This window comes from Corythoichthys intestinalis, chromosome 6 (assembly GCF_030265065.1).
Source record: "Corythoichthys intestinalis isolate RoL2023-P3 chromosome 6, ASM3026506v1, whole genome shotgun sequence".
In the NCBI taxonomy this organism is placed as follows: Eukaryota; Metazoa; Chordata; class Actinopteri; order Syngnathiformes; family Syngnathidae; genus Corythoichthys; species Corythoichthys intestinalis.
Genome location: NC_080400.1, coordinates 32,943,176 through 32,956,804, shown reverse-complemented (window position 1 = coordinate 32,956,804; position 13,629 = coordinate 32,943,176). Strand labels below are relative to the sequence as shown.

General features: G+C 38.0%; 1 protein-coding gene across 5 annotated transcripts in view; it reads left to right on the top strand.

Annotated features, from left to right (window-relative positions):
- The window catches only part of gdpd5b (glycerophosphodiester phosphodiesterase domain containing 5b), a 75,940-nt gene that overhangs the window by 24,248 nt on the left and 38,063 nt on the right, over positions 1-13,629 (top strand). The gene's annotated exons all lie outside the window — the stretch shown is intronic.

Genomic DNA, 13,629 nt, shown 5'->3' with positions numbered 1-13,629 from the left:
CTAGGGTTTACAGAGAATGGTCCGAAAAAGAAAAAATATCCAGTGAGCGGCAGTTCTGTGGGCGGAAATGCCTTGTTGATGCCAGAGGTCAGAGGAGAGTAGCCAGACTGGTTTCAGCTGATAGAAAGGCAACAGTGACTCAAATAACCACCCGTTACAACCAAGGTAGGCAGAAGAGCACCTCTGAATGCACAGAACGTCGAACGGCAAATGGGCTACAGCAACAGAAGACCACGCCGGGTGCCACTCCTTTCAGCTAAGAACAGGAAACTGAGGCTACAATTTGCACAAGCTGATCGAAATTGGACAATAGAAGATTGGAAAAACGTTGCCTGGTCTGATGAGTCTCGATTTCTGCTGCGACATTTGGATGGTAGGGTCAGAATTTGGCGTCAACAACATGGAAGCATGGATCCATCCTGCCTTGTACAAACAGTTCAGGCTGGTGGTGGTGGTGGTGTAATGGTGTGGGGAATATTTTCTTGGCACTCTTTGGGCCCCTTGGTACCAATTGAGCATCGTTGGAACGCCACAGCCTACCTGAGTATTGTTGCTGACCATGTCCATCCCTTTATGACCACAATGTACCCAACTTCTGATGGCTACTTTCAGCAGGATAATGCGCCATTTCATAAAGCTGGAATCATCTCAGACTGGTTTCTTGAACATGACAATGAGTTCACTGTACTCAAATGGCCTCCACAGTCACCAGATCTCAATCCAATAGAGCATCTTTGGGATGTGGTAGAACGGGAGATTCGCATCATGGATGTGCAGCCGACAAATCTGCACCAACTGTGTGATGCCATCATGTCAATTGTCAATATGGACCAAACTCTCTGAGGAATGCTTCCAGCACCTTGTTGAATCTATGCCACGAAGAACTGAGGCAATTCTGAAGGCAAAAGGGGGTCCAACCAGTTACTAGCATGGTCTACCTAATAAAGTGGCCGGTGAGTGTAGCACAACAAGCTGAATAGGTGAATGGTATGCTAACATTACATGACGCTGAAGTTAGATCGGGCCTAAAAAAATCCAGCCCGACCCGACCGGCCCGCGGGTATTAAAGCCCGACGCGGCCCGAGCCTGATCAATTAACTTGATTTGCTTGCCCGAGCCTGAAAACCCCCGAAATTTTATGTTTTATTTGTAGGCACGAGCCAAAAAAAAAAACTAAATTTTATGTTTTATTTGTGAGGACTCAGGAGAAGGAGGAAATGCGGGGATGCGATGTGTGGTTGCGTTTTGTGTGATCACGTTCGTGACGATGCCGGTGCATATATGCATAATGATAACAAATTAAAGCCTGTCTTTTGTAACAAATTCTCTGTTATCAAGACTGTAAGATCGATATTCAATAAACATTTATATCTTGTGTGTGTGTGCATGTGCGCATGTTGTTGTGAATATTATAGATGTAGTTAAAGAGGACATGAAGGTAGTTGGTGTGAGACCCGAGGAGGCAGAGGACAGGGTTAAATGGAGTTAACTGATTTGCTGTGGCGACCCATGAAGGCAAAAGCCGAAAGGAAAAGATATATACTGTATATAATATATTGATATTTATTACATAATATATTGTTGGGTAAAAAAGCTGAGGCAATTTTTTGCTGTCTTACGCAAGCATAAATATCACTCTTGTAGTATTTGTCAAGACCTTTTCTCTTTCTCTTTATGTGTTAAATAGGACACAGGACTAGCTTTGTTGCAATCACAAAGCCTTGTGGCCATTTTAAAAATCACTTCAAATCTCGCTTGCATAATGTATTCATGTCTACTTGCACACTGTCGACAAATGTAAACCTGCAATACACAGCATGCACATAACACAGAGAGTCACATCTTGTCACTCAATTTATCAGTCAAAGTCAAGTGTATTGATTTATTCCCAAATTACCAATAAATAACCATATTAAATAAGTAAATATTTGAACCATACAGCAATGATTAAATCACTTGATCCAAACCCACCCAATGTACAGGGGGAAACTAAAAAAAAAAAAAAAAAAAAAAACGTTTTAAAGCATAGGAAACATAGGAAAATAAATAAGAACTGTTGAGAAAGGATCACAGATGGGAGGCGACTACAGAAAAAAACTAAACAGCATACATCTTGACGAAGGTATGAAAGTATGGGGGGGTGTAAAGCTTTGGAAAATATAAAATAGAAGTATTGATTTCTGCTCTGCTGTTTACAGGAAACTGGATACCATGTAGCTCTATTTCCTGTTGCTAGTGTATTCCTTTCTGGTCAACAGATAGGATAATCCTGAGTCAGCATTCTCTCTTTGAGTTACTCATCCTTTAGTTGTGCACTTTTGAGCTAGTTAACTGTCTTAGACTCCACATTGTATGTATTTTGTGCAGAGTACAATACAGACTTTAGTGAAAGAAACCAATTTGGAGGGTGACCGACTACATTTATACACTACAAATATAAAAAAAAAAATTTCATGAACAAACTGCTGGAATCATGAACACTTTACTAACTCAAAAGTAAGTAAAATGCTTGCACTGTTTTTTTTACAAGTACTCCTTTGCATTCCAAAAACACCGGTGCATGTTGGAACCTGCCAATCCACCAAATGTATGTAGCATAGGCTTCAGATAACCTGTACTCCTAACAGGTAGAAGCAATAGAGAAAATAAGTAATTTAATTAGTAGATTTTAACATTCTTAAAAGTCGTACATCACAAACACTACACTACAAAACAAACAAGAGTGCTACTACAGGCAACACAGGCACCATAAATCCATGTACTATCTGAGCATGCCTTCTACTGGCATATTCCGAACCCGCAGAACGCTGCCCTCTACTGCTAACTCCTAACTAAAATTCCGCAATTAAGTTATCAGCCCTGGTACATAAAGAAAAAAATCAGGCTTCGAGGAATAATAGATACCGGCCCATGCTAAATAGCAACAAAGTTTCAAGACAATTGGTTCACAAATGACTGAGGAATAGGACTTCATTTAGTGTCCACAAGAACAGCAACAGGCGGCAAAGTGGAAGACTGGTTAGCACGTCCGCCTCACAGTTCTGAGATCAAGGATTCAATCTGGGGCTACAGCCTTCCTGTGTAGATTTTGCATGAGTTTTCTCCCCCGTGCCTGTATGTGTTTTCTCCGGGTACTCCGGTTTCCTCCCACATCCCAAACACATGCATGACAGGCTGATTGAGCAATCCAAATTGTCCCTAATTATGAATGTGTGCATGAATGGTTGTCAGTAGGAGTGGGAACCTCAAGGCACCTCACGATACGATACGATACGCGATACAAGGCTCACGATAATGATTATCTCACGATATCACGATACAGCAAATATCGATATATCGGTCAGATATTCTACGATACAATTGTTGAAACGAAAAAATATATATTTCAAAATAGAAAAAATACTGTTTAAGTCATTTATTAAACAGTGAAACCTTTTCAGTGCAACATTGCTGTAAAATATAAATCTACTGATAATTGTGTACCTGCACATACTGTATAGAGGAAACAAATCACAACCACTGATATTTCTTGGAGAAATCATGATGAATGGCACCCTTAATTTCTTAAATTTTAAATCTTTTGAAAATTTTTAACAGTGCTGTAAGTGTCAGTCAGCAGTTGAGCTTGGAGTGGGGCAATGATAAAATTGGTGGGTCTTTTCTTTGTATATGACCTTTGTTGTCAAAAGCATTGGTTTGAGCACTTCCACCATCTGCTTCAGCATTTGAGATGTCAGACTCAGTCAGTTACATTCTTTCTCACCTTAAAAACAACAAAATAAGTAAAAAAATATTAGCTACTCAATAGCTTTTGAGTTGAGATCCTGATTTTTTGTGTGTGTTGGAAGTCTTGAGTGAATTAAAAAAATATGAATTGAATGTATAGAAATTAAAAATGCACTAATTACCTATTTATAATATGTAGGCTACATTAATTATCATGCATGTCACCTTATATATCTTGGAAGCTATTCAAACCATTTTTATAGCTTATTGTATCAAAATGGCAGTCATAACAGTTTATGTAGTAAACTAGATGGAAAGTGGTTCTCAAATAATATCAAATAAATCAGTAAATTCATGTATGCTTATTCGCTATTCATTTTCATCCAGTTTAGGGTCCTGGTTGATTTTGTGTCATTCAAAACCAAATGTCATCAAAATAATACATTTAAATTAAAAAATCAATTACTAGTACATTGCAAAACTTTCTTACCTCAAGTAATGCTCCATAGAAATCCGGTGTCACCAGCTGCCAGCGAACATTATTTTATTAGACAATTCTTGCATACAGCAAAGTCCTTGTTCACCTTACTTCCTTTATTGTTGGTGTAAAATCCAAAGTGTGTCCACATGTGTGATTTTCAGCAATATTTTTCTCACTTTTTCCTCCACCGTTCTCACGAAGCTTTTTTATTTTTTTCAACCACTTGGGGCCGCTCTTCTTCTCTAGGCGACTCGTGCGCACTTTACCTTAACCGCCACTGTTGAGCGCCCCTAGTGGACCGCCAAGGGATTGCTCAACAAACATTGAGCAGTTTACAGCATCCATACTCCATTGTATGGCCAATATGTCAAATAAAAGTATCGAGACTTGGCGGGAGCATATCGATAACCGATCGGGTTGCAAAATATCGTGATATATCGCCGTATCGAGATATTGTCACACTCTTAGTTGTCAGTCTCCTTGTGCCCTGCAATTGACTGGCAACCGATTCTACAAATACCCCATAGTTGGCTGGGATACGCTCCAGCATCACAGGGATCCTTGTGAGGAAAAGTGGCTCAGAAGATGAATGAATGAAAGTACAACAACAACAACCTGAGTAGTGACATGACAGTCCTTCAGCTTGCAAAAGTCCCTCATATTGATGGATGACACTCAAACGATTTTTAAATATTTTGTATCAGGGCTGATTGATGAATAAATTGCAAAATGATAGTTCAAAGTCAGGAATTAGAGGGAAACTTTTTACCGGTTAGGAATTTCCCAGTACATGGCAGTGTGGAATTATTGTTGCCTGTAGGTAAGGAGTTAGCCAGTAGAGGGCAGCCTCTAACAGCACACAAGGGCTTGTTTAATTAATGGTTTAAAATTCGTCAGAATTTACGAAAAACTAAGATGTAAAATGTCATACCCTTTTCCTGAGATTTACTGTAAAGTTTAGCGAAATGTGAGATTTCACTTAGAAAAGTGGGATTTATGGAAATCCAACCTTGCAATCTGCAGGGACATTTATACGACCCTGAGCATTGCCTTGAGCATTTATTTCCATGACAACGAGTGAGACAAAGCCCGTTTATCTGCAGCCCTTTAGCATCACCACCAACTAGACATCATGAAATAAACCATGACAAGTTTATATAATTTAAATGGGGGTGGGGCTTAAGATTTGGGGGTAACAGAATATTAGTCATCACCCTCGCGTAACATAAGTGAGTAGAAGTCAAAATAGTGTCTTCAAAAACCCCCGACACAAACGAAGACCAATCAAGAAGGTGTATCAGTTACATGAAACTGGACCGTAGTGAATTCTGGTACCGTGAGAACTGAGAATCTGATGCTGAAACAGCTGAAGGAGCATTCATAACTCACAAAAGGATCTTTCTGCTTCTTTCATTTTCCTTTCTTCATTATTGTCGCGCATTCACGTTAGCGCTGTCAAACTGAATCTGTGTATTTGTGTGCGTACATGCGTGAGTCTTCAAGGTCCTTTGTAGGTGTCAGGTCCGCACACAGTGTAAGCTGATCTGTCTGCTCAGTAATAATTGAAAGAATTTCCATTTAGTCAGTCTTTAACATTGAGGCACAGTGTTATAGAGTGCGTAGCAACACCAGGACCTACTGTATAGTCGTTCAACACAATATTTTTGTTTGTTTGTTTGTTTGTTTGTTTTAACAAGAAATCTGAACTTTATGATTACTTTATTACTTGTCTTAGATTTTAGTTCTGAAGCAATACATTTATTCACAAAGCAAGAGCAATGTATAAATGGTCGAACCTAATTAATTGATAGGTTAGATAATCAATGCAAAATAAATCTGTATTGACTTATACTTTCATGTGTATTGTGTATTGGTATTGTGTATTGTAGTGTATTGGTTTGATTCAAACCTTTGTTTTCAAAGACTATGAAAAAAACATTTTGAAAACTTCCAGAATTAATCGGGATTTTATTGGCAAATTGAAATTGCAATATTTGACATGAATTATATTAACATACACAATAGACTATCCACGAATGTTAAAATATAAACAGATGTCTTAAGACCACTCAACATTGTCTGTCTAAATAAATAAATTAAATACAACTGAAAAAACCCCTTAGTCAGGGAATAACTGCAATAAATTAAAATGAGCCTTCCTTCAGGTAAAACTACTGTTTTTGTCCGCAAGCACAGCCAAACTCAAAAAATGAAAGCTCCTTTGGGCTACTTTAAGACCAAATAAATGAAATCAATATGAAAATTGGGGAACACTTTACAATAAGGGTCCCTTAATTAACATTAGTTCATGCATTTTTTGACAATAACTAATATTTAAGAAACATAACAATAATTAATATAATTGCTTATCTAATATTGATTAATATACTAAGTAACATGAGTTAATGCATTAGTTAATGCATAACCAGTAACTAATGGTTTGGTAAAATTAAAAAAAAATATATAGGCCTATATAGGGTTAGGGTTTGTTAACTTAAGCATTTATAATTTCTTAGTTAAGGAACACATGTGCTACACTTTACAATAGGGGCCAAAAACATTCATTAATGGTTAATAAAGGTTAAGGGGGGGGGCTTAAGCATTTATAATTTCTTAGTTAAGGGACACATGTGCTACACATTGCAATAAGGGTCCAAAAAACATTCAGTAATGTTTAATTAAGCTTAAGTAATACTAATGAGGTAAGTTCACGTGAAAAAATGCCATACTTAAGGTTAGGTTAGGTTAGGTTAGGTTAGGTTAGGTTAGGTTAGGTTAGGTTAGGTTAGGTTAGGCTAGGCTAGGCTAGGCTAGGCTAGGCTAGGCTAGGTTAGCAGCACCCAAGGACTGACAGAGCATTGTTTCTGATTTTAAAATAACATAATCACTCACTAGTACCAGTATACATTAATAACTAAACATTTTAAAATAACATAATCGCTCACTAGTACCAGTATACATTAATAACTATTTATTCATGCACTCATGTATATGTGAATTAAGGTTTAGTAATGTATTATATAATATATTTTAACCTATGTAATATATATCATAATTTATGTGTGTGGGTCGGGGGCTGTCGAGTCATTAGCCAATCAAACGTATAAGGCGTATAACAGGGAAAAATGGACTGGCACATTCAGCAAGTAAAAAGAGGTAAATAGAAGTCTGAACATAATTAAAAGAATTCACTTAATAATCAATTCTATCCAAAGAATATATGGGAAGAGGATCTAGATTATCTATATACTCTATCTGAATTCATTATATATTGTAAATAAGTTTGCTTAAAAGTTGATGAAAACAATTTGAGCATCCTGAAAAGTTGGTAGTTATCTCTACTGTCCCTATTCAAACGTAGGCCCTTGGGTATAACTCAGTCGTGGCCTAAACCTGTTTGCTGAATTGGTGGAAGACTTCAGTTTGTCTTTTTAACTGGCTTTTCAAAGTACTCACTTTGTGCTTGCGTAGTTCAGTACCTTTAGGAAGGTCATTGACGTTGAAGATTTGAAGCCTTGAAATGCGATAATTAGGTGCTGCATATTAAACAGAATGGTTTTGCATTCTCTTCGTTAAAAAATTTGCCATTTTCCCATTCTGTCAAGCATTTCCGGTGTTCATCTTCATATTTTTTTTTAACCTTGCATTTTGACATTTTGACGACAAAGGTAGCTTGCACTAGATCACAATATGCTAATAAATTTCCGGAAATAATCCTAACCCGCGCAAATGATTGGCTGCCTCATTGGCAGTAGAACACGCACACATATCATGCACAGCAATTTTACATTAATATTTTATTATTTGTTTTTAAAAAGCCGTAGTCGATTAGAAAGTGTTGTTATGAAAAACGAAGCAAAGTGAGGTCAATGGCCTCAAAACATGGGAAACTGAGGAGAGGCAAAGAGCCGTTCTCCTATGGCCAAGAGTCAATAGCACGAGTCTCGCGAGACGCGTTTGCCACCCCTGTCATAGAATAACTACAAATGTACAGTATAAACTAGTCATTTGTTCCACTGATCACCAAAGTGGCGAATCCTTTTTAACCCTATATTAGCAAATGTATCACATTTGATACACCTAAAATTTCATGATTTTGAGACTAATTCACAATTTTGACATTTCTTTTAGAAAAAAAAAATGATGGATGCAAGTCAACACATGGTTCCATGAAAAAAAAAAAACTGGTATTAGCAAGGGTTAAAGATATTAGAGCGCTTATTACATGTATGCATTTTGACTTTTCTTTTTACAAACTGGAAAAAAAGGTTTCATTAAGACCTTATTTTTCAAATTTTGTGATTCTCTGATAATTGCTTCATATTGCAGGTGTTGAAGGGTTAACAGAATAGAAATGCATTGCTTTCAGTCTAACAAGCACTGTCCCCATGCACTCTTAGACGGTCACTTGTACTAGTTATATAGCAGCAGTGTAGTATGCCCTGTGTGAAATTCCAGCGAGTTATCTGGATACGCACAGGAATGTGACAAGGTTCTGAGAGCTTAATTCCAGAGAAGACGGTGAAGCGACAAGCATGTGCCTCTGTGTGAATACACAGTCCCCTCGTGAGTTAGTGATGAATTATTGTAAAACTGTGTAATCAAATTTAACCTGCAAGAACCGCTAGAAAAGTAATCTGTCATGGACAAATAGTCTTAGGATTCTGTATTTATGAAAATTAGCACTAGTATTTATTTTTATTGAACTTTGAATAACCAGGGACTTGAACTAGCTGACGTCTAGGATTTCTCAGTAAAGCGCGAGCAGCTTCAGACAAGTCAGAATAATTATGTCAGAGGCACCAAAGTATCCCTGGCACCCTAATACACAGTGATTGTAATGTTCCCAAGGATTTATATTGCCGCTATGTCATTCTATGCCACAGGGTCGGATAAATGCCAGCCAGGCAGAAATGGTAATGTGATGTCATAGGGCAGGCCATGTCTTCTCAGCCTGCTGCTGAGTGAGCTTGGAAACTAAAAGACAGTCCTTAAATGAAATGTTCAAAACCAAATATTTTTGTTTTCTCTTGCAAACAATACTATTACAGTTTAACACTACTTGTTCATCTACTATATACTACTGGTTTATCTTAAAATAGAATGCAACATGGTTGAACACCTCAAAAGTGGTATAATTTGACGAAGATTAATGTAAATGGGAAATGATTCCCATACAATCAGGAATGGGAATGGCATCTGCACAACCAAATTGATTAACGGTAGCTGCTTATTACATGCACCAATTAATGTTAACAAGAGGATGCCATGCATGAATGTCACTGAAAATGCAATGGCTATTAAAATAATACAAGTGGTGACAGTTTGGGAATGACATTGTTTCTTTCGCAAAGTGACTTGAAAAGCTCACAGCATTTTGCTTTAATTGCTTGAAGCCATCATTAATCGACAATCACTTGCCACGATTTCCTCAATTATTCTCGCAGTCGGACATCCGGGCAATAATGACGTCACCAGCCACAACAAAGCGTCGCCATATTGAAATGGGGACAAAACATGAGTCGCAAGCAGTTGCTCTGTCGTGCATTGTAGTACAAACGCGTTGTACTTTTGTCATATTTGCGGTCTTTTTTTCCGTCGGAATGACTAAAAATTGCTGTGTTGCGGGTTGTAACACAAGGAAGAGTTCGGAGCCGCATTTGAAGTTCTTCATTCTTCCTCGTGAGAAGAAAAGGACAAGCAAATGGCTGAAAGCAATTAATCGAGGAACAGTAAAAGAAGACTGTTCCTTGGAACATTCTTGCCAGTGGGAACCTAAATCCAGGCACATTTTCGTTTGTAGCCGACATTTTATTACTGGTGAGTAGTAATCAATTTTTTTGTTTTGCCCCAATTAGCTGCTAGGATTTAATAGACTAGGCAGTGGTTATTATTACCATAACAGACAACTCGCAAAGCGTTATTTTTCTTTTGCCATGAACTGCTCTGATCGGTCAATCGGTATATTATTGGCCTGGTGGGAATTGGTTATTTTGCCGTGACGTGTTCACGGCGAAATAACGCTTGGAGGCGAATTACCGTCTATGGCAGAAATAATCCCTCCGTATATACTACCAGTTTTTATAGTTCCACACAGTACATATTCCACGTAATTGATAAAGGTCAATTTACTGGGTGACTTTATGAGGTAGTTGTAGATGTTTCCGAACTCCACTGCAGGCAGTTCCTTTGGATTGTTTATCCAGCTATCAGCTGTGACTTTGTATCGGCAGATTTGCAGACGAATACACGCTAATTTTAGGTTGTATCACCTCCTCGCGTCTGTCGGCAGTGACTCGTGATAATAAGTCATGTTTAAGACGTTTTTATGGGAAAAAAAAAGACTCAAAACACAGCTGAAATATATGAATTTCAGACAACGTTTGTCTACGGATGTTTACCTGTGCCTACCCCCATTTTAAAATGGCGACACGTTGCTATGAGAGATGACGTCATCGTGACCTCACGCCGACTGCGAGAATGGATTGGGGTTTTTTTTTGTAAAGGGAACCTAACAATTGTTCTCTTTTATTAAAATATGTCATTAGAAATACAAATACTATTGCCAATGATTTAAAAATCTATAATATTTAGTACATGGTTTGATATACGGTTTGCGCCATGTTTTACACACGCAATACACACTGGGGGTGATGACGCGGTTGGGCTGGACTGGGAGAATAGCTGTGCTTGCTAGCATGGAAGCTAGTATGACGACTGGCTTTATTTTGTCACATTCTGCCGCTAGTCAGATTGTTTTGTTACAGAGCTGTGGGATGACTTCCCAACGTCGTACATACATACAATTCCAGCTCATCAGCAGTGTCTTTAAACCAGGGGTGTCAAAACTTTTTGCAATGGGGGCCAGATTTGTTGTGGTAAACTTGTGGGGGGCCGACCTTGGCTGACGTCCTTTATGTTGAACAATATATTTAAGCAAATTTTAGCGAGCCATTATGTGTGTCACATTTGCTTTATTTTTATTTTTTTTTATTAATAATTTCAACAATCTCGCAACTAGCCTTTGTGGCTAAGCTTTCGACTCGGGCTCTTGCGAGACACTGCTGCTGTAACAATAAACTAGCTTCAAGTTGCTTCAATTTTTCGCTACGTATTTTCCCTGTAATCTTGTCGTACATGTCAACGTGTCTTGTTTGGTAAAATCGCCATACATTGAACTCTTTAAAAACAGCGACTGTCTCTTTGCAAATGAGGCAAACACAGTTGTTGCGTATTTTAGCGAAGAAATAGTCCAATTTCCACCGACCCTTGAAGCGTCAGCCGTCACAGTCAACTTTCTTTTTTTTTGTTGATTGTTGCCATTTTAGAAAATTGGGAGTAAAAGGTCACACGGGGTAATGTTGCTTAGAGTAATGTTGCTTTTTAGTGGGTAAATAAGGAGCAGCATTTAGTGTGTAAGCTACCTCATATGCTGGTAGCAGTACTGCTGACCAATTTATTAATAAGTCTGTGTGCGGGCCAGACGTTATTGATTTTATGACAGAGGCTGGGGGCCGGATGAAATTTGACCACGGGCCGCATTTGGCCCCCAGGCCGGACTTTGGACATGTCTGCTTTAAAACGATCCTAAGCGCCTGGCTGAGATATTGACTTGCTGCCATTTGACAGTTTGTACATCCCTTCGTTGCTAGTTGCATCATTGCCTTGTTTTTTTTTTGTTGGTTTTTTTTTTTTTTTGTCAGCCTCTCACTGTAGTTTTCTCTGTTTTTTTTTTATTTATTTATTTATTTTGTTATTCTATTGATCCCGACCTACTGTCACCACCCTTTTTGTGTCTCCCTTTTCGTGATTGGATTTTTTTTGTGTGTGTTCAATCAACCATTTCACGCGATCCCCATGTTATTGTTGTGAGAAGTGAGCTGCGTTTTCTAATTCCGTGGTGAAGCCAGCTGCGTTTTTTTTTTTTTTTCAGTTGCATTTCCCTTTCAGGTTTTACTGCACAGACAGACAAGGCATATGGGTTGCAATTGCTTTATAAGGAAAATAATGACTCAAACATCAAGTGTAAGTATAGTCCTGTGGTATACGCGCTCATCTGTCGAATGGGAAACACGGGGCCAAATCTCCCAGCAGACCTTCATTTAATTTCTTTTGCTGCTCGTTTCATGAAATATCGACAGTGCCGTCCTGCTCATCACTGTTCAGCTGTGCTTCAAATTTAAAGGGCAGAACCGACGACTTGTTAATGTAGCTAACGAATGACACTGTGGAAGTAAGGCAGCGTTGCCAAGTGACGTCACCGCCCAGAGTGCATTGTGTCGTCAACAATCGCAACCTACTAGTTAAAATAATTTTTCAAATTTTATAAAACCGAAAACATTAAAAGGGGTTTGAATATCAAATTATTATAACTCATAGTAACATATATCTTTTAAGAACTACAAGTCTTTCTGTCCGTGGTTCCCTTTAAATAACCATCCCTATTTTTAAGTGTTCATTCGAGAATACAGAAACCCGAAGTCTGAGCTTTCTCATATCTGGGTAAGGAAACTTTGGTCATGGAAACTTTGCTACTAGATTTGTTCCTTTTCCATTCAATTCCATTCCATTTTTTACAATTAACATAATTTTTGGACTATAAGATGCTATTTTTTTCCCACTGTTTTGAAGCCTGTGGCTTTTACTGCAATGTGGTTTATCTGGGATTTACCAGGCTAATGAGCTGTACTGTATGACTATTTAGATATTGAGTAAACTTGCATTTTTTTCTGACAACTGTGAATTCGTTGCGAAAGACACTTATTTATGCACACAAAGGCAACACAAATGTGATCCTTTTGAATCTTCTCTGTGTGTCTCAAAACCGCATTTTTTTTTTTAATATTAAACTTTCCCAGCGTTATTTCGTTGTGTAAATGTTTTTATAATGATCATAAAAATATGTAGACTATTTAAACATTAAGAAAACTTGCATTTTTTCTGCCAACTCGAAGAAATGAAAATAAATTGCTGCGTTTTTTTTCCTGCGTCACTCCAACAACAAACAAACAAAAAAAAATCGGGTTTTTCGGGCTCGGGCCTGCAAATCTAGTTAATTGATCGGGTTTGGGCCAGGCGGGCCTGAATACCAGCGAGCTGTGTCGGGTCGGGCTGGATTTTTTAGGCCCGAACTAGGTTCTAGTATGAATATCTCATAATACAATGTAGGGCTGCAGCTATCGAATATTTTAGTAGTCGAGTAATCGATGGACTAGTTAGTTCGAATAATCGAGTAATCGGATAAGGAACATGAAAAATTAAAATACCTGAGCTGAACCTCAAACGGTATAGAAACATAAATAAATAAGGATCTATGTACGATAAAAGAACAATTGGCTAACTTACATAGAAAAGGTCAGCTAACTTAAATGCTATAAAAAGTTTTTTACAATGCTCCTACCAAATGGTTCAGACACATATTC